General features: G+C 42.5%; 1 pseudogene; it reads left to right on the forward strand.

Annotated features, from left to right (window-relative positions):
• The first annotated feature begins 538 nt into the window (after positions 1–538).
• On the forward strand, positions 539–18,484 carry LOC119043722 (catenin alpha-1-like; annotated as a pseudogene).
• The last annotated feature ends 969 nt before the right edge of the window (positions 18,485–19,453 follow it).

The following is a 19,453-nucleotide window of genomic DNA, read 5'->3' on the forward strand; positions in this document are numbered from 1 at the left end:
AGATAAGATGGAAATAAGATACACAGCTTTGGGTGCATCTTCAGTGCAAAAGGATGCCTGCTAGACGAGGGTCACTTTGGGCAGTTGAGGGAGAAAGGTCAGTGGCGTGTGGACACTTGTGAAGATATCAGTGATTTGGGTCATGAGAGATCACTGTGCCAAGAGGAAGACTACCTCCACAGCTCTGACCCTCTGACTCTAATCTAATGTTTGTAAAATGGTGTACCAAGAATTCCATCAAATCAAGCAGAAAACCGTCCTTACGGATGGTTCCCTTCTCAGTAAGCAGGGTGGCACCTGATGGGTCCTGAGGGTCTCAGCAGCAGCAGTGCCCATAGGGCCCATCCTTCTGTCCCCAGCCATGCACAGACACCCTGTGGAAGGCTGGGGGCACGGACCATTCTGAGGAAAAACATTAGGAAGCAGCCTTAGTACAGAGGAGCATGCTTGAGAGCCTCTCAGAAGAGATAGGATTTGACATGAAGTGGTGTTGGGAGGAGGGATTTCGTGGGAACAGCATGAGGGAAGACCAGACACCATGAACCAGGTGGCTGGTAGGGAACACAGAAACCTGTACATGATACCCTGAAACACCAGTGCACAGTGGGACAGGGACAGCCTTGTGACTGGAGACAGGCTATGGCAGGTCAAGCAGAGGGCCTCAGTGCCCTGGCTGCCCTGGGGAGTGAAGGGTGGCTGAGTGGACACCATCCCAATTGCTCCAGTGTTTTCCCTGTGGGGCAACACTGGGATTTCTCTTGGCTGCTGGGAAAGCCAAATTGTACTGGCACTCTGGCGGACAGTGTGGCTGTTTCTTGTAAATTAAGCATCCTCTGACCCCACTGCCCAGCAATTGCACTCTGTGGGTACAAAGTAAACCACAGGGAAGGCCATGCCTGTCTGGAAATAAGGGTAGATTGGAGCACTGTGTACATTCTGCCCCATCTTCTGTGAACATAAAACTAAAGACAGTAAGGCGTCCTATCCAGATGGCAGTGTAGGCAGACACAGCTCACCACTCTGAACAACTACATTCTAATTACAATTAAAATGTAGAACAACCATCACTCAGAACCATCAGAAATCAAGTCAAATGGATGTCTGACAACTACGGAATTAAAGAAACCACATCTATTCAGACCCATAGGAGGGACACAGACACAGATTGGTCTGGTCTCTCTGCCAGGTGTGGTGGATAAAATTTCAGGAGGCATATTTCCAAAGCGAGCAGGTGCACGCCACACAAGACCCCCAGCCCAAGGTTCCAGGGTGAGGAACATAATTGCCCACCTGTTCTGGCTGAGGAAACCATTGGCAATTGAGTCAGTGGAAGAAACTGATGGAGCCCCAAGCATTTCCTATTAAAGAACCCACACATGGACTCACCTACACAGGCTTACTCCCTCTGAGCTCCAGAGCCAGGGAGGCAGCTTGGAGGGCACCAGAGGCATGCTGAGAGAGGCTTGAGTGTCTGGCATTGGAGCAAGCAGAGGCCAGTGTCCCTTTTCTGAGCCCTCCCCACACAGAGCCATGGAGCCGGCAGGCTGGTGCCATATTTGAGACTCCATCACCCTGGCCAACACTGTTTGAATGGCCTTGGAGATCCCCAGAGATTCTGCTCACCAACTTATGGGCCAACCTAAGCTGCCTTTCCATATGACAAACTGGTCTTGATTCATGCTTCACAACTTCCTAAATTCTATCAAACAAGCAACCACTGGCTTCAGTGAGCTCCAGGCCAAGCTAGCAGCAGCCACATTAGCTTCACAGCTTGGCTTTGACTGGGAATCTGAAAGCCCAGCACAAGGAGCAGCCTTCTCAGATTGCTTTATAGCTTATGAAGGACGGCCATTCCTAAGGATTGGGGATGACCTTGGGCTGCACCACCTGGGGGACTCAAGGGCCAGAGCACTCAGTGAACAGCTACAGAACACTTTACAGCACTGCTACCCTGCCACTCACACTTGATACTCCACAGAGGGCAGAGATTGGTGAGGTGGTCACAGCCAATCCTTGCAGCTAACTGCCCTGGGTAAATCCCTCCCATTGATCTGCCAACAGCAACCATGGCTCAACTACAAGAGGAGGGTGTACTCAGCCTACACAAAGGGTGCACCTCTAATACCCAGCTTGGGTGATAGGGGAGGCTGTGCCACTGGACCCTACAGGATACCTACTACATTACGGCACACTACCAAGACACTGAGTCCAAAAAATTCTACCTAATACATAGGGACAAACACAATGAGGCTGCCAAAATGAGGAGACAAAGAAATATGACCCAAATGAAAGAACAGACCAAAACTCCAGAAAAAGAGCTAAACAACACTAAGATAAGCAATCTCTCAGATGAAGAGTTCAAAACACAGGTTATAAGGATGCTCAAGGAACTTAGTGAGAACATCAGAGCATAGAAAAGAGCCAGCCAGAAACAAAGGATTCACTAACTGAAATAAAGAACAATTTACAGGCAAACAACAGTAGAGTGGATAAAGCTGACAATCAAGTCAAGGATTTGGAACATAGGGATGCAAAAAAAAAAAAACAACCAATCACAACAACAAGAAGAAAAAAAATTCCAAAAAAGTGAGGGTAGTATAAGCAGCTTCTAGGACAACCTCAAGAGGTGCAACATTTGCACCATAGATATGCCTGAAGAAGAGAAAGAGCAAGAAATTGAAAATCTATTTGAAAAAATAATGAAAGAAAACATCCCTAATTTGGTGAAAGAAATAGACATACAAGTCCAGGAAACACAGAGAGTCCCAATCAAGTTGGACTCAAACAGAACCACACCAAGACATATCATAATTAACATGCTAAAGATTAAAGATAAAGAGAGAATCTTACAAGCAGCAAAAGAAAAGAGAGTTACCTCCAAAGGAGTTCCCATAAGACTGTCAGCAGATTTCTCAAAGGGATTTTGCAGGAAAAAGGGGGCTGGCAAGAAATATTCAAAGTCATGAGAAGCAAGGACCTACAACCAAGATTACTCTATCCAGCAAAGTTATAATTTAGAATGGAAGAGCAGATAAAGTGCTTCCCAGACAAGGTAAAGCTAAAGGAGTTCATCATCACCAACTGATCATTACATGAAATGTTAAGGGATTTATTTAAGAAAAAGAAGAAGATCAAAACCATGAACATTAAAATGACAACAAACTCACAACTATCAACATCTGAATATAAAAAATAAAAACATAAACAAAAACACACTAAGCAAACAACCAATGCAGGAACAGAATCATAGGTATGGGTATCATTTGGAGGGTTATCAGCTGGGACAGGAAAGGGGAGAGAAAAGAGGAAATGTTTCAGGGATTAAGAAGCATAGTTAGGAGGAACAAAATAGACAGGAGGAGGTTAAAAATAGTATAGAAAAGAGAGAAGCCAAAGAACTTACACTCATGACCTATGGACATGAACTAAGTGGGGTGGTAGAGATTGCTGGAGGGAAGGGGGCAAAGATACAAAATTGGAACAGCGTAATCAATAAAATGTACTTTTTTAAAGACTAGTAAAAAACGAAGGCCAACATCCTGTCAGCATCATTGTGTTTTTTTTTTTTCAAACAGGAGAAAAAAACAGACAAAAACAAATTAATGAATTGGTCATGGTATGTAGATAGTTGAATGACTCTCGGAGAAATCTATAACCTACTGAGAAAAACTATGAGAATAAATGAAAGTTTTTGATGGAGCTGAATGCAGGGCAGTTTGCGAACCACCCTCTCTTCCCATAAACCTTTCCCACCCTCTGACACATTGGAGATAAGGGCACAACTTGCAACAGGAACTCCAGCAGCAACTAGAATACACTGAAGTTCACACAGTTCAAACAGGCAAAGCTTGAAAGATAATGTCATGATATTTCCTAACAGATGTAACAAGGAATCTGAAAACACCAAGGCACACACACCTTGTGGCTGGAGAAATATTAGAAAATGTAAAGTCAACTATTCCAAAATTACTGTAGAGTTTCAATCCAGTCCACTTGAGAATCTTACTCTGAAAGATGTACACATTGTTTTGAACTCTGCAGGGCTGTTTGGATCTTTCAAATTTAAAATATATTAAGTTACTGAGTTGTGCAGAAGAGCTCTGTTTTTGAGCCTACCTGGTTTCAAGCTCAGTTGTGGAACTTTCTACTTGTGGGGTCTTTGGCAAATTGCTGGTGCCCAGCCTCAGTTTCCTCATTTGTACATGAAGGCTGAAAGCAAACAATTTATATGAGGATAAATAATTAACTCAGGAACAATGTTCAGCACAGTAACTGGCAGTAAAAGTCAGGTGTTCCAATTATGCAACAAAAAGGAAAAATGTTAGCGCAAAGTCGAACAGAATAACCAACTCATCCCTGAAGACAAATATCACACTGAATCTAATCAACTTTGCCAAGGAGCAGTGTTGATTTATCCTAAACGCTAATTGATTGTGCTTGTGAATTTGGCTGGCCTTCCAGTGGAATTTTTCTTAGTTAAATAAGATCATCACATTTCAATCACTTCATATCCTGTTTTATGATCACATTTAACTGACTGTTATTGTTCTTTTTAATCCTTAGTAGTGTGTATTGAAGCTAAGAGTACAGGAGGGTGGTGGGTGGGGTGGGTACTCTATCCCAAGACACACAGAATCCCTGGAACATGGTCCTCAGCAGGATGCACTGGTGACAGGTGTCCTTCAGCAGTGGTGGAAATGCCAGGGCTCCTGCAGCTCTCTGTGTCTAACTGGGGAACAGGAACATGGGGGGATGGAAATATTGGAGACATCATCACTTCTGGATCATGATGTCCTTGTGTACTTTAAGATACAATTCATGTATCATCTGGTACATGACCGGTTGTCATGTGCCACCTCCCCTATAGGCATAAACATTCTTGTTCCCTTTTACCAAGACAGATGATGTACCCATCATCTGTCAGATCCTCAATGGAATTGACAGCATGTACAAATCCAGATTCCAAAGAGCTCAGTGTAAGCAGTATTTTCTATGTCCTAACCCTAGAGAAGAAAGGCACTATGTTGGGACACTCATGGGATATTGAAGGAATTGGTTTAGGGGTTCTAGAGAAACTCTCTAGGAAAAGAAGCCAGAAGACCTCTGGGTGTGTCAGATGGCCCAGGAAACTATTGGCTAACACTCACTAGAGGATCCTCAAGACAATGGACTTCGCTTAACTTTATCCCCTGCTCACCAGAAAGAACTTTCCTCTTGAACAGGCTTTTTATAAAAGCCTGTGAAGGGGACAATAGAAGTCTTCTGTTCCTTGTGGATATTGGTCCTCATTAATCCCCAAGCATCTGACATTCATGTGCTTGCAGCCTTGGCACCTTCTGTAAATCCCTGTCATTGTAGATCTGCCATTCTTTGGAGTAAGATGTAAGACATGAGACTGTACTGGAATACTTCTTTAAATATATTTTATTGATTATGCTATTACAGTTGTCCCATTTTTCTCTCCTTTATTCCCCTCTGCCCTGTACCTTCCCTCCCACCCAGATCGTCCACCACTTAGTTCATGTCCATGAACTTATACATATAAGTTCTTTGGCTTCTACATTTCTTCTTTTTTAATATAACAGACAATATTTTTATTTAGTTATTTTTCAAGTACAGTTTTCTTTTTCTCCCATCCCAGCCCACCCCCTCAGTGCTCCTCATCTCCCTCCCATTTCCACCCCCCTTAGTTGTTGTCCCTGTATCTTTTATACTTGTTCCTCTAAATCCCATTTTTCTCCCAAAATTCCCTCCCCTCTCCCCTCTGGTTGCTGTCCCCCTGTTCTCTATTTCAGTGTCTTTGTTTTTATTCTGCTTGCTTGTTTGTTTTGTTGTTTAGCTTCCTGTTAAAGATGAGATTATATGGTATTTGTCTTTAAACACCTGGCCTATTTCACTCAGCATAATGCTTTCCAGTTCCATCCATGTTGTTGCAAAAGGTAGTAGCTCCTTCTTTCTCTCTGCAGCATAGAATTCCATTGTGTATATGTACCACAATTTTTGGATCCATTCATTTACTGATGGGCACCTGGGTTGCTTCCAACTCTTGGCTATTGTAAATTGTGCTGCTATGAACATTGTGGTGCATAGGTTCTTTGATACTGATGTTTTAGGATTCTTAGGATATAATCCTAGCAGCGGAATTGCTGGGTCAAAAGGCAGGTCGATTTTTATTTTTCTGAGAAAATTCCATACTGTTTTCCATAATGGTTGTACCAGTCTGCAATCCCACCAACAGTGAACTAAGGTCCCCTTTTCCCCACACCCTCTCCAACATTTGTTGTTTGTTGTTTTGTTTATGATAGCCATCCTTGACCGGTGGCTTCTACATTTCTTATACTGTACTTAACCTCGACCCTGTCTATTTTGTACCTACCATTTATGCTTTTTATTCCCTGTACCGTTTCCCCCATCCCAACCCCACTGATACCCCTCCCCACTGATAACCTTCCATGTGATCTTCATTTCTGTTATTTCTGTTCTAGTTGTTTACTTAGTTCATTTTTGTTTTTTAGGTTCAGTTGTTGATAGTTGTGAGCTTGTAGTCATTTTACTGTTTATATTTTTATCTTCTTATTTTCCTCAGATAAGCCCCTACAACATTTCATGCAATAAGGGCTTGGTGATGATGGTCTCCTTTAACTTGACTTTATCTGGGAAGTGCTTTATCTGCCCTTCCATTCTAAATGATAGCTTTGCTGCATAGAGTTTCTTGGATGTAGGTCCTTGCCTTTCATGAATTGGGATACTTTTTTCCAGCCCCTTCTTGCTTGTAAGCTTTCCTTTGAGAAATCAGCTAATAGTCTTATGGGAACTCCTTCGGAGATAACAGTCTCCTTTTCTTTTGCTGCTTTTAAGATTCTCTCCTGGTCTTTCTTCTTGGGTTATGTAATTAATATGAGCCTTGGTGTGCTCTTTCCTAGGTCCAACTTCTTTGAGACTCTCTGAGCTTCCTGGACTTTCTGAAAGTCTCTTTCCTTTGCCAGATTGGGGAAGGTCTCCTCCATTATTTTTTCAAATAACTTCCATTTCTTGGTCTTCCTCTCCTCCTCCTGGCACCCCTATGATTCTGATGTTGGAACATTGAAAGTTGTTCCAGAGGTTCCTAAGCCTCTCTTCATTTTTTAAAATTCTTTCTTCATTCTGTTCTGGCTGAATGCTTATTTCTTCCTTCTGCTCCAAAGCATTGATTTGAGTCCCAGTTTCCTTCCCTTCACTGTTGGTTCCTTGTATATTGTCCTTTATTTCACGTTTCATAGCCTTCACTTTTTCCTCTATTTTGTGACCATACTCATCCATTTCTGTGAGCATCCTGATTACCAGTAATTTGAACTCTGCATCTGACAGGTTGGCTATATCTTCGTTGCTTAGTTGTGTTTTTTCTTGAGCTTCAATCATTTTAATCATTTGGGCCATATTATTTTGTCTCGGGACCTATGTTCTGTAGGAAGTGGAAGAGCCTTAGGTATTTGGCAGGGTGGGGCAACCCAGGTTGCTGCATTGTGGCACTGTATGTCAGGGAGGGGTCCAAGAGGGAACAATGCCACTTACTCAGCTCTCGGCCTGCTTTCAGTCCCTTCCTTCCCTACCAACCAGCAAATTGGGTCCTTCTGGTGCTGATTCCAAGAGAGTGGTATTGTGTACTCCTAGGCTCCTGTGGGTCTCTCCAACAAACTCTCCTGTGAGGCTGAGAGCTTCTTCCACCACCACAACCTTCACTGGTTTTTTCAGTCAGAGGTTTTGAGACTTTATTTCCCAGGGCTGGAACCCTGAGTTGTGTGGTCTGTCTCACTCCCTAGTTTTTGCTACTGGGGTAGCCACATGCAAATGTGGGACCACCAGGTTTGCCATCCACACCTCGCCAGGTCCTCCAGCTGCCACTTTGCCTAGTGTCCTCTGTGCCCCAGCTGCCCATCTTTACCTCTCCTGCCGGTTTGACTGAATGTTTCTTTAACTCCTGGGTTGTCAGACTTCCATACAGTTCAATTTTCAACAGTTATGGTTGTTTTTTGTTTTTAAATCTGTTGTTGTCCTTCTTTTGGTAGTGTGAGGAAGCACAGTGTATCAACCTACACCTCTGTTTTGACTGGAAGGTTTGTATAAGAATATTTCTTACCCAACATTGCCCAGTACACAGGTATTGGTCAATAAAGCTCATGTGTTGGTTAGTTGATGTATTTATTATACTAATGAAGTCATTGGCATCTTGTTGTAGGCTATTATCTTTACCTGTTATGAACTTCTCTACATGTCAAACAAATGGCCTCCATCAGCCTGAAAAGTAAAACCAAGAGTCTGTAGATTAGGTCAGTGTCTGCCAGAGTAGGTGTGTGTGCATCTCAAAATGTGGGTATGTTTACTGTGTCACATTCCAGTGACTGGTCCCACTGTTCACCTCCAATCCACCTCCCAACCCCATGCAATCTGGCTCCTGCACCAACCATTTCAATGAAATTCCTCACCTCTTACATGTCAATCTTTAATCATTTCCAATATTGTGTATTGTAAGAGATAGAAGTCTTGTTTTCTCTCTTGCTGATGGTTAGTAGCCATGTCTGACCCATAAATATAGTCTGTCAACTACTGAGTTTTACCACCGTTTACACCATAAATTATGTTCTCTATGTGTATGCATCCATTTAAATTTCAATATCTGCTATGGCAAGTAACCACTCTGTGTTCTCCCTAAACATGTTGGCCATTCTCAGACATAAATTCTGCCATGTGAATTTTTAAATACTTGTATCCGGTTCCCCATTAATCTTCAGTGACATTCAGGCTAAAAGTACATTTGATTTATATATTGATTTTGGAAAGATTGACATTTTTAGAATTAATCTTCCATACACAATATATATTACCTTACTCATTAGATTTGTTCTTAGGTATTTAATGTTTTTGTCACTTTTGCCAGTAACACTTCTTCTATTTCTAATTTTCACTGTATCTTACAGGATACACAAGCTGTTATATTTTTATATATTGAGCATGTATTCAGCCACACAAATGTATCTCCTCATATTATTATAATACTCTTAGTGGTTCTCTGTGAGCCTGTCTCATGTCTCCTAGTGAAAAATCATGTTGTCAGCAAGTGGAAAAACTTAATCTCATCTTTGGAAAGATTTACAATTGTTTTATTCTTATTTTAGTGTGACACTTAGAATTTGCAGACCCATGTTGACTAATACTGGGTTCATAAGATGTTTCCCCCCTGTGATAATAGAAGCACTTTTAGCATTCATCCAGTGTTCTACAGTGATGTTGGCTGTTGACTTTGAAAATTGATTTTATTTGTTGTAAACATTTTTCTTCTATTGCTACTTTCTTTAGAATTTGTACTAAGAAAGTTCACCAGGATTTCCTCCTTGGAGTTTGATGGAAGGAATACCAAGTGGCATCCATTGGTTCCAGGCCTTGGGAAAATTCCTGTGTTTACTCCCTTACCCACAGAAATGCCTGATGTTCACACAGACTACATAGACTTCAGAAAGAAACCCTGTGAAGTCTAGAGACTTCAGGGCTCTGGCAGTGGAGAGACTATTGGAGACACTTGTTGCACAGGTTACAACTGGTGAACACCAATAGGAAGGGGCCCTCTAATGAGAAGAGAGGCCATTCCAAGAAGGTCCAGGTTTTGGCTACATCTGAGGAAACAAGCAAGTGAGAATTTTGGGGGAATAAGATGAAATTACAAAGGAGAGTCAGTTCTCAAGGAGAAGGTCTGGCTGCTACAAATTATTGAAAAACAAGATGATTTAATGTAGAGGGCTGTGTGGGAATTTGCAGATAACCCCTCTTCTTCTGTGACCTGGGCAATATAGTTCAGGCAGCTCATCTTTGCTCTCAACTGTTACCTGGCTGCTTGTTGTGGATCACATGACAGGTGTCTACAAATTGCTTGTTCAGCTGAAATGTGTAGAAGATGGTAGCTTGAAACTGAGGAATGATGGGGCTGAACAAGACTTGGAAATACATCCTCTTTCTGTATAGGCTTCTTAGTCTTGAGTGGTTATATTGTATTATTAGACAGGCTCCCCCTGTTCTTTCCTCCACAGTGCTTTGCTAATCCTCTATACTCCATGCCACATGTTTTCCTTTAGCACACTACCTAAAGCTCTATACCCCCTACTCAGACAGATCACATAGAGTTTGTTATATGATTGCTGCTCTAATATTACTGTAAATAATAGCTGATCTATACAACAGTAAATACTTCACAACACATCCCCTGGACTTTGGCCCATTGTACAGGTCCCTGAATTCTATTACTGTAGTGATTAACTCTATTTGCTCACACACTACACCTATTTACTGTTCTTTACACTCACCTTACCTCAAACTCTGACTGTCTGCAACCTCACTGCTTTCTAGTTCCAACTAACAAGATTTCCCTCCCCAACAAGAGGCTTATCTTTTGTCCATCCTTTTATAAGAGTGGCAAGTTGTGTTGAAGAATACAGTTAACACTATATATAGCCTAAAGATCACCTATCTCCTCTCTACCGGCTGACTGTAAATATCATAAAATACTCTTCTGCAGTCGTAAACCATTTTGCCTCCCCCTCCAACTGATTACACATATACAATAAAAGGAGTAGGTGGAAACAGAGAACATCAACATACCTGAAGGAGTCTGCACCACTGAAATTCACAAGTATTATACCACAGAAGTTCACACCATAAACCCAGGGAGTCAGAACAGATCAATTTTAGAAGCTGAGGCTAACAAGAAGAGTCTCACAAAGAATGGGAAGATAAAGAAACAATCCCCAAATGAAAAAAAAAGCAGAAATTTCAGAAAGAATGTTAGATGAAATAGAAGCTAATCAATGATCAGATAGTGAATTCAAAGCACTGGTTATCACAAAGTTCAAAGAGCTCAAAATGAGCTATTAGAAACTACAGGGGAGCTACAATGATCTCACCGCAAACTATATCAACATGAAAAAGAAAATAGAAACTATCAGCCAGGAACAAGAGGAAATGAAGAATACAATTTCCAAATTGAAGAACACAGTAGAAAGTTTCAAAAGTAGAATTGATGAGGCAGAGGATCAGATTAGCGAGTTGGAGGACAAAGTAGAAAACACACAGAAAGAGCAGGAAAATGAAAAGAAGCTCAGAAAGAATAAAGAGGGATTAAGAGAAATGCAAGATAATATGAAACGTAATAATATCCAAATAATAGGAATACCAGAAGGAGAAGAAGAAGAACAAGGGATAGAAAATGTATTTGAAAGAGTAATGAGAGAAAATTTCCCTAATTTCATGAGAGAAAGTCACACAAATCCAGGAATCACAGAGACTCCCAATAAGAGGAACCCAAGAAGGCCCACTTCAAGACACATCATCATTAAAATGGCAAAATTCCAAGCCAAAGAGAGAATCTTAAAGGCAGCTAGGGAGAAAAAAGAAGTAACATACAAGGGAGTCCCAATAAGGTTAGCTACTGACTTCTCAATGGAAATACTTCAAGCAAAAAGAGAATGGCAAGAAATATTCCAAGTAATGAGAACCAGAGGCCTACAACCAAGACTACTTTACCCAGCCAGGTTCTCAATCAAGATAAAAGGCCAAATAAAGAGCTTCCAAGACAAAAGAAGATTAAAAATATGCCTCCACCAAACCAGTCCTACAAGAAATACTAAAAGTACTGCTTTAAAAAAAGGAAGGAAAAGTAAGAGGCAGAAAGGAACACAGGTACAAAAATGGCAATGAATAAGTACCTATCAATAATAATCTGAAATGTAAATGGATTAAATGCTCAAATCAAAAGACACAGAATAGCTGAATGGATAAGAAAGCATGATCCTCACACATGCTGCCTACGAGAGACCCACCTCAGGACAAAAGATCACCACAGACTAAAGGTGAAAGGCTGGAAACAAATTTTCCAAGCAAACGGACAAGAAAGAAAAACTAGGGTACCAATTCTCATATCAGACAAAATAGACTTCAAAAAGAGGGCCATTAAGAGAGACCCAGAAGGTCACTTCAGTATACTCAAGGAAAGAATCCACCAAGAAGACATTAACATCATAAATATATATGCACCAAACACAGGGGCACCCAAATATATCAAGAAAATCTTAAAGTACTTCAAGAAAGATATTGACAGCAACACAATTATAGTAGGGGATTTTAACACCCCCACTATCAAAAATGGACAGATCTACCAAACAAAATATCAACAAAGATATTGTGGCGTTAAACAACACCCTAGATGAAAGGGACTTAACTGATATATATAGAGCCCTTCATCCCAAAGAAGCTAAATACACATTCTTTTCAAATGCACATGGAATATTTTCAAAAATAGACCACATGATAGGACACAAAAGAGCCTCAACAAATTCAAGAAAATTGAAATCATACCAAGCATTTTCTCTCACCACAAGGGACTGAAATTGGAAACCAACCCCAAAGGAAAAAACCCAAAGCACCCAAAATCATGGAGACTGAATGGTATGCTATTAAACGAATGGGTCAAGAATGAAATTAGGGAAGAAATCAAAACGTTTCTGGAAACAAATGAAAACGAACTCACAACAACCCAAAACTTATGGGACACAGCAAAGGCAGTCCTGAGAGGGAAGTTTATAGCAGTACGGGCCTACCTAAAGAAGATAGAAACATTTCAAACAAACAACCTAACCCTACACCTGCAAGAACTCAGGGAACAACAACAAAGACAGCCCAGAGCAAGTAGAAGGAAGGAAATAACCAAGATCAAGGCAGAACTAAATGACACAGAGACTAAAAGCACAATCCTAAAGATCAATGAATCCAGGAGTTGGTTCTTTGAAAAGATAAACAAAATGGACAAGCCTTTAAGTAGGCTCATTAAGAAAAGAAGAGAGAGGACTCAAACACAATCAGAAATGAAAGAGAAGACTTCCGCCAAGATGGAGGTTTAGGTGGATGTGCCGTGCCTCCTCACACAACCAAGTTTAGGGACAACTAAATATTAGCATCAGAAAACACAACCAGAACACGGAAAACTGAACTTTTCGGAAGTCCGCTAACAACAAATTCTTCAGCCCGACCGGTAAGGGGCGAAACCGGCGTCTGGTGAGGAGCTGCAAGGGAGGGCTCGGTCGGACCCGGGCGCGGAATCCAGACGCGCGAATCCAGACGCACGGTTTCCAAACCCAGGATTGGACCTAGTGAGCGACCGAGCAACCCACCGGGTGAGCGACTGCAGAGGAGACAGTGGGGAGGCGGTGCAGCGAGTTGACTGCGGTTGCCTAATTGCGCGCGAGCAAGGGAGTGGGCGGTTGGACCTGCGGCAGCGGCGATAGAGGGCGCCGCCATTTCCCCGCTCTGACCACGCCCCCACATACAGCGTCACAACCCAGCGACCTGGGAGCCCAAGGCGCAGTTTCTCACATTTAAAGGGCCAGAACAGACCAAAAATGTCGCAGGGAGACCTCAAAGCCCAAGAGATAAATCTAAGCGACGAAGAAATAGCAAAACTCTCAGACGCACAGTTTAAAACACTGGTCATCAGCTTCCTCACAGATCTGGTTGATTATAGCCACAAATTAGAGAAACATATGAAGGCTAAATTAAGGGAAATGAATGGAATTCCACAGGAAACCCATAGAGATGAAAAGGAAACTGGGACTCAAATCAATGGAGTGGACCAGAAGAAAGCAAATAATGGCCAAACAGAAAAGAGTCAAGAAGCAAGAATTCAAAGAAATGAGGAGAGTCTTAGGAACCTCCAGGACATCTTTAAATGCTCCAATATCCGAATTATAGGGGTGCCAGAAGGGGGAAACACACAACCACCAGTGGAAAAACTATTTGAACAAATAATAAAAGAAAATTTCCCCAATCTGGCAAAGGAAATAGACTTCCAAGAAATCCAAGAAGCCCAGAGAGTACCAAAAAAGTTGGACTCAAGAAGAAACACACCAAGGCATATCATAATTACATTAGCCAAAATTAAACTGAAGGAGAGAATCCTGGAAGCAGCAAGAGCTAAGGGGACAATCACCTACAAAGGAGTCCCCATCAGACTGTCAGCAGATTTCTCAAAAGAGACCTTACAGGCAAGAAGGGGCTGGAAAGAAATATTCCAAATCATGAAATCTAAAGACCTACAACCAAGATTGCTCTACCCAGCAAAACTTTCATTTAGAATGGAAGGACAGATAAGGTGCTTCTCAGATAAGATCAAATTCAAGGAGTTCATCATCACCAAGCCCTTATTATATGAAATGTTAAAGGGACTTATCGAAGAAAAAGAAGTTAAAGAAATATGAACAGTGAAAGAACAACAAGCTCACAGTTATTAACAACCACACCTAAAACGAAAGCAAACTAAAAGAACAGCTAGATCAGGAGTGGAAATATAGAAATGAAGATCTCAAGGAGGGTTAGCAACAGGGGAGTGGGAGGAGGAGATGGGGGGAGAAGGTACAGAAAATAAGTAGCATAGACAGTAGATAGAAAATAGATGGGGGGGGCAAGAATAGCATGGGAAATATAGAACCTAAAGGACTTGAGACACATGGACATAAACTAAAGGGGGGTAATGGTGGGATTGGGGGGGCAGGGTGGAGGGGAATGAAGGGGGGAATAGAACAACTGTAAGAGCATAATCAATTTTAAAAAATAAATAAATTTAAAAAAAAAAGAAATGAAAGAGGAGAGATTACAACTGATACCACAGAAATAAAAGGGATTGTAAGAAATTACTATGGAACTTCCGCCAAGATGGAGGCATAGGTGGATGTGCGGTGCCTTCTCACACAACCAAGTTTAGAGACAATTAAATATCAGCAACAGAAAACACAGCCAGAACACGGAAAATTGAACTTTTCAGAAGTCCGTTAACAACAAATTCTTCAGCCTGACTGGTAAGGGGCGAAACCAGCGGCTGGTGAAGCGGGATTGCACAGGAGGTCTCGGTGAGCCGGACTCAGGTGCGGAATCCAGGCGCAAGGTTGGACCTAGTGAGCGACCAAGCGAGCCACCAGGTGAGCGACCGCAGGGGAGACAGCGGGGAGCGGTGCTGCGTGTTGACTGTGGTTGCGCATTTGTGCGCAGGCGGACAGGCGAGGGAGTGGGCAGTTGGACCTGGGCCCGGTGGGTCACCGCGGCAAGCGGCAGTGGAGGGCGCCGCCATTTCCCTGCTCTGACCCCACCTCCACATGCAGCGTCATAACACAGCGACTCTGAGGGGCCCGGCCCAGGTGAACCACCTAATCCGCTGATCCTCACCCAGCTGTGACAAACAGTAGAGGGGGTCGCCATTTCCCCGCTCTGACCACTCCCCCACATACAGCATCACAACCCAGCGACCTGGGAGTCCAAGGCACCGTTTCTCACACTTAAAAGGCCAGAACAGACCAAAAATGTCGCCAGATCTCAAAGCCCCAGAGCCATAGATCTAAGCGATGAAGAAATAGCAAAACTCTCAGACGCACAGTTTAAAACACTGGTCATCAGGATCCTCACAGAACTGGTTGATTATACCTACAAATTAGACAAATATATGAAGGCGAAACTAATTGAAATGAATGGAATTGCACAGGACACCAATACCAACGAAAAGGCAACTGGGACTCAAATCAATGGAGTGGACCAGAAGAAAGCAAATAATGGCCAAACAGAAAAGAGTCAGGAAGCAAGAATTCAAAGAAATGAGGAGAGTCTTAGGAACCTCCAGGACATCTTTAAATGCTCCAACATCCGAATTATAGGGGTACCAGAAGGGGGAAAGGCACAGCCACCAGTGGAAAACTTATTTGAACAAATAATGAAGGAGAACTTCCCCAATCTGGCAAAGGAAATAGACTTCCGGGAAATCCAGGAAGCTCAGAGAGTCCCAAAGAAGTTGGACCCAAGAAGGAACACACCAAGGCACATCATAATTACATTAGCCAAAATTAAAATGAAGGAGAGAATCCTAGAAGCAGCAAGAGCTAAGGGGACAGTCACCTACAAAGGAGTCCCCATCAGACTGTCAGCAGATTTCTCAAAAGAGACCTTACAGGCAAGAAGGGGCTGGAAAGAGGTATTCCAAGTCATGAAATCCAAAGACCTACAACTAAGATTGCTCTATCCAGCAAAACTTTCATTTAGAATGGAAGGACAGATAAGGTGCTTCTCAGATAAGATCAAATTCAAGGAGTTCATCATCACCAAGCCCTTATTATATGAAATGTTAAAGGGACTTATCGAAGAAAAAGAAGTTAAAGAAACATGAACAGTGAAAGGACAACAAACTCACAGTTATTAACAACCACACCTAAAACAAAAGCAAACTAAAAGGACAGCTAGATCAGGAGTGGAAACATAGAAGTGAAGATCTCAAGGAGGGTTAGCAACAGGGGAGTGGGAGGAGGAGATGGGGGGAGAAGGTACAGAAAATAAGTAGCATAGACAGTAGATAGAAAATAGATGGGGGGCAAGAATAGCATGGGCAATATAGAATCTAAAGGACTTGAGACACATGGTCATAAACTAAAGGGAGGTAATGGTGGGGATGGGGGGTAGGGTGGAGGGGAATGAAGGGGGGAATAGAACAACTGTAACAGCATAATCAATTTAAAAAAATAAAAATAAAAATAAAGAAAAATAACTATATAAAATTTTAGCCCTAGCTGGTGTAGCTCAGTGGATTGAGCACGGGCCAATCGAACATGATCACAGTTCGATTCCCAGTCAGGGCACATGCCTGGGTTGCAGGCCAGTTCCCAGCAGGGGATACAGGAGAGGCAACCATACATTGATGTTTCTCTTCCTCTCTCCTTCCCTTCCCCTCTGAAGATAAATAAAAAGACTTGGGAATACAAGTATAGAGCCCAGGGACTTCATGTGGATACACCTAACATCATGGTGCTAAAATGCAACAAGAACTGAAAGATGTGGGCCATCATTATCGGGGGGGGGGGGGGGGGCACATACAGATCGATGTTTGTCTTTCACATCACTATTTCTCCCCCTCTTTTCTCTCTCCATTTCCATCACTCTAATAAGTAAGTAAGTAAGTAAGTAAATAAATAAATAAGTAAATAAATAAATAAATATTTTTAGAAAAGAAGTATGCACTCAATTTTGCAATAGATAAAGTGATTAAGAAGAACACAGACCTGCATAGATAGCTTTGCAAACTCTCACGGACCCCTGGTCAGATTCACTGCTGGAAACCAATATTCCCTTGTTAATAGTGACTGGTGCTGCAAAGAATGGAAATGAGAATGAAGTTAAAGACATTGCCCAAGTTTTCTGGAAACCCGCCAACAAATTGTCTCAGGTCACCAACTTGGCTTGTTGAATTTCACACAATGAAGAAGATATCAAACTTTTTCAGATGTCTGCAAGCCCGCTAGAAGCCCTCTGTCCTCAGGTTATCAATGTTGCATTGGCTGTAGCAGTAAAGCCACAGAGTAAACAGTCCAGGAGTTGTGGATATTTAGAAAGAACAGTGGGAAAAAAAAACAGTCCATGTTCTTACAGATGTTGCTAATGATGTTATCTCCATTGATGACTTCCTGGATGCCTCAGAGAGTCACATATTGGAAGATGTGAACAAATGTTTCATTGTTCCCCAAGAGAAATATGTGGATGGGCTGGACCACACAGCTGGCACCACCGGAGGCCAAGCAGCCCAGGTCATTCTTGCAATCACCTCAGCCATGGACAACTACTAGCCAGGGAACCACACAGAGAAAGTGCTGAAAGCTACCATGACTTCTCTCCAAAGTCATGCTGCATTTTACCTAGCAGATGGATGACCAGCCTGTAGCTGGCCCAAAAGCCTGGGCCATCATGGCTCAGCCTCCCCAAGAGCAAAAAGGAAACACTGTGGGATGGGTGGCAGCTTCCAGGAAGAAAAGAACCACCTGGATGCTGAGTGTTCAAAAGGGACAACAGTGATAACAACACAATTGTGGAGCCCAGGCAGATGAGTGGGATTACGGTGAAGGTGAGGGACTTTGCCCAAGGTCTGGGACACTCAAAAATATATCGACTGTGAAGCACTGCCAAAAAAACTGCTCAGGCAATTTTCAGGATGGACAAAGGTCGCCACATCACCCCAGACCATTGCCCATACTCAGCCTGCAAGCAGGACCTGCTGGCCTCCCTGTAGGGTATTGCCCTCTACCATCTGCAATGGCTCAACGTCTGCAGCAAGGTCATGGCAAGGTGCAGAACAATGGTGAGGAGCTCATCATCTCTGGGGTAGACAGTGCCATGTCCTTCACTGGGACTGCCAAGAACTTGATAAACATCAGGGCAGACAGTGAAGGCATCCTATGTCAGCTCCACCAAATACCAGGTCTCCCAGTATGGCTTTGTCCAATCTGCAGGTTGTGTCATGGAAGATGAAGGCACCTGAGAAAATGTCCTGGTGAAGACAGAGAAATAGGACAAGACACAGGCCAAGATTAAATGGGCATCTCCGAAGATGCAGGTGAAGCCTGTGCAGGCCCTTAGAGAATTCAGAACCATAAACAGCATCTAAGGCTGCACTAGCCAGCTGTCCCAAGCAGTCAGGGCACTTTGGATCATTCACAGTCTTCACGTGAATGTTTTTGCTGAATAGAGCACTGAAGTCAGACTGCACAGATTTTTAAACCTGGCCCAGTGAGGAATTTTGCAAGGGCACACTTGTGTTTTAGTCAATCACAAATACCCTCAGAATTCAGGGACATATTTCTAGCTATATTTTTAATAAGCTTAAATAAAAATAAAAATGTCATAACCAAACAGAATCCCACATTAACTTGTAAATAATGCTCTTGGCCAAGTGTGATGCTCATTGAATTAGTGTGGAATCCGGATTTGAACTATGAGGAGAGCAGACTCACCCTGAATTCAGGGAGGGGCCTTTTACCAGCCCCGCATCCTAGCATTTTGGCTGCTATTCAGTGACCAAACTGAGTCAGGGAAAGCAAAGTGGGTATCTCAGGAAGCTGTCCCCAGAGGAAGAATGTCCCTAGAAGCAGTTCTGAGAGGGAGAAACCCAGGAAACTCAGTAAAACATAATCTGTCATGAAGAAAACTGATTACACTCTTTATGACAGAAATGAGAATTTTTTTATTAATTTTATTTAGTTATTTTTCAAGTACAGTTTTTTTTGTCTATTTCTCCCATCCCAGCCTCCCCCGCCCCTTGCTCCCCACCTCCCTCCCATTTCCACCCCCCTTAGTTCTCCTCCCTGTGTCCTTCCTATTTGTTCCTCCAAACACCTCCCCCTTTTTCCCCTTAACTTCTCTTCATTCTCCCCTCTGGTCACTATCCCCTTGTTCTCTATTTCAGTGTCTTTGTTTTTTTTTTTCTGCTTGCTTGTTTGTTTTGTGGTTTAGCTTCCTGTTAAAGGTGAGATCATATGGTATTTGTCTTTCAGCACCTGGCCTATTTCACTCAGCATAATGCTTTCCAGTTCCATCCATGTTGTTGCAAAAGGTAGTAGCTCCTTCTTTCTCTCTG

This window comes from Artibeus jamaicensis, unplaced genomic scaffold (genome assembly GCF_021234435.1).
Source record: "Artibeus jamaicensis isolate MK-2021 breed Jamaican fruit bat unplaced genomic scaffold, CSHL_Jam_final scaffold_614, whole genome shotgun sequence".
NCBI classification, from domain to species: domain Eukaryota; kingdom Metazoa; phylum Chordata; class Mammalia; order Chiroptera; family Phyllostomidae; genus Artibeus; species Artibeus jamaicensis.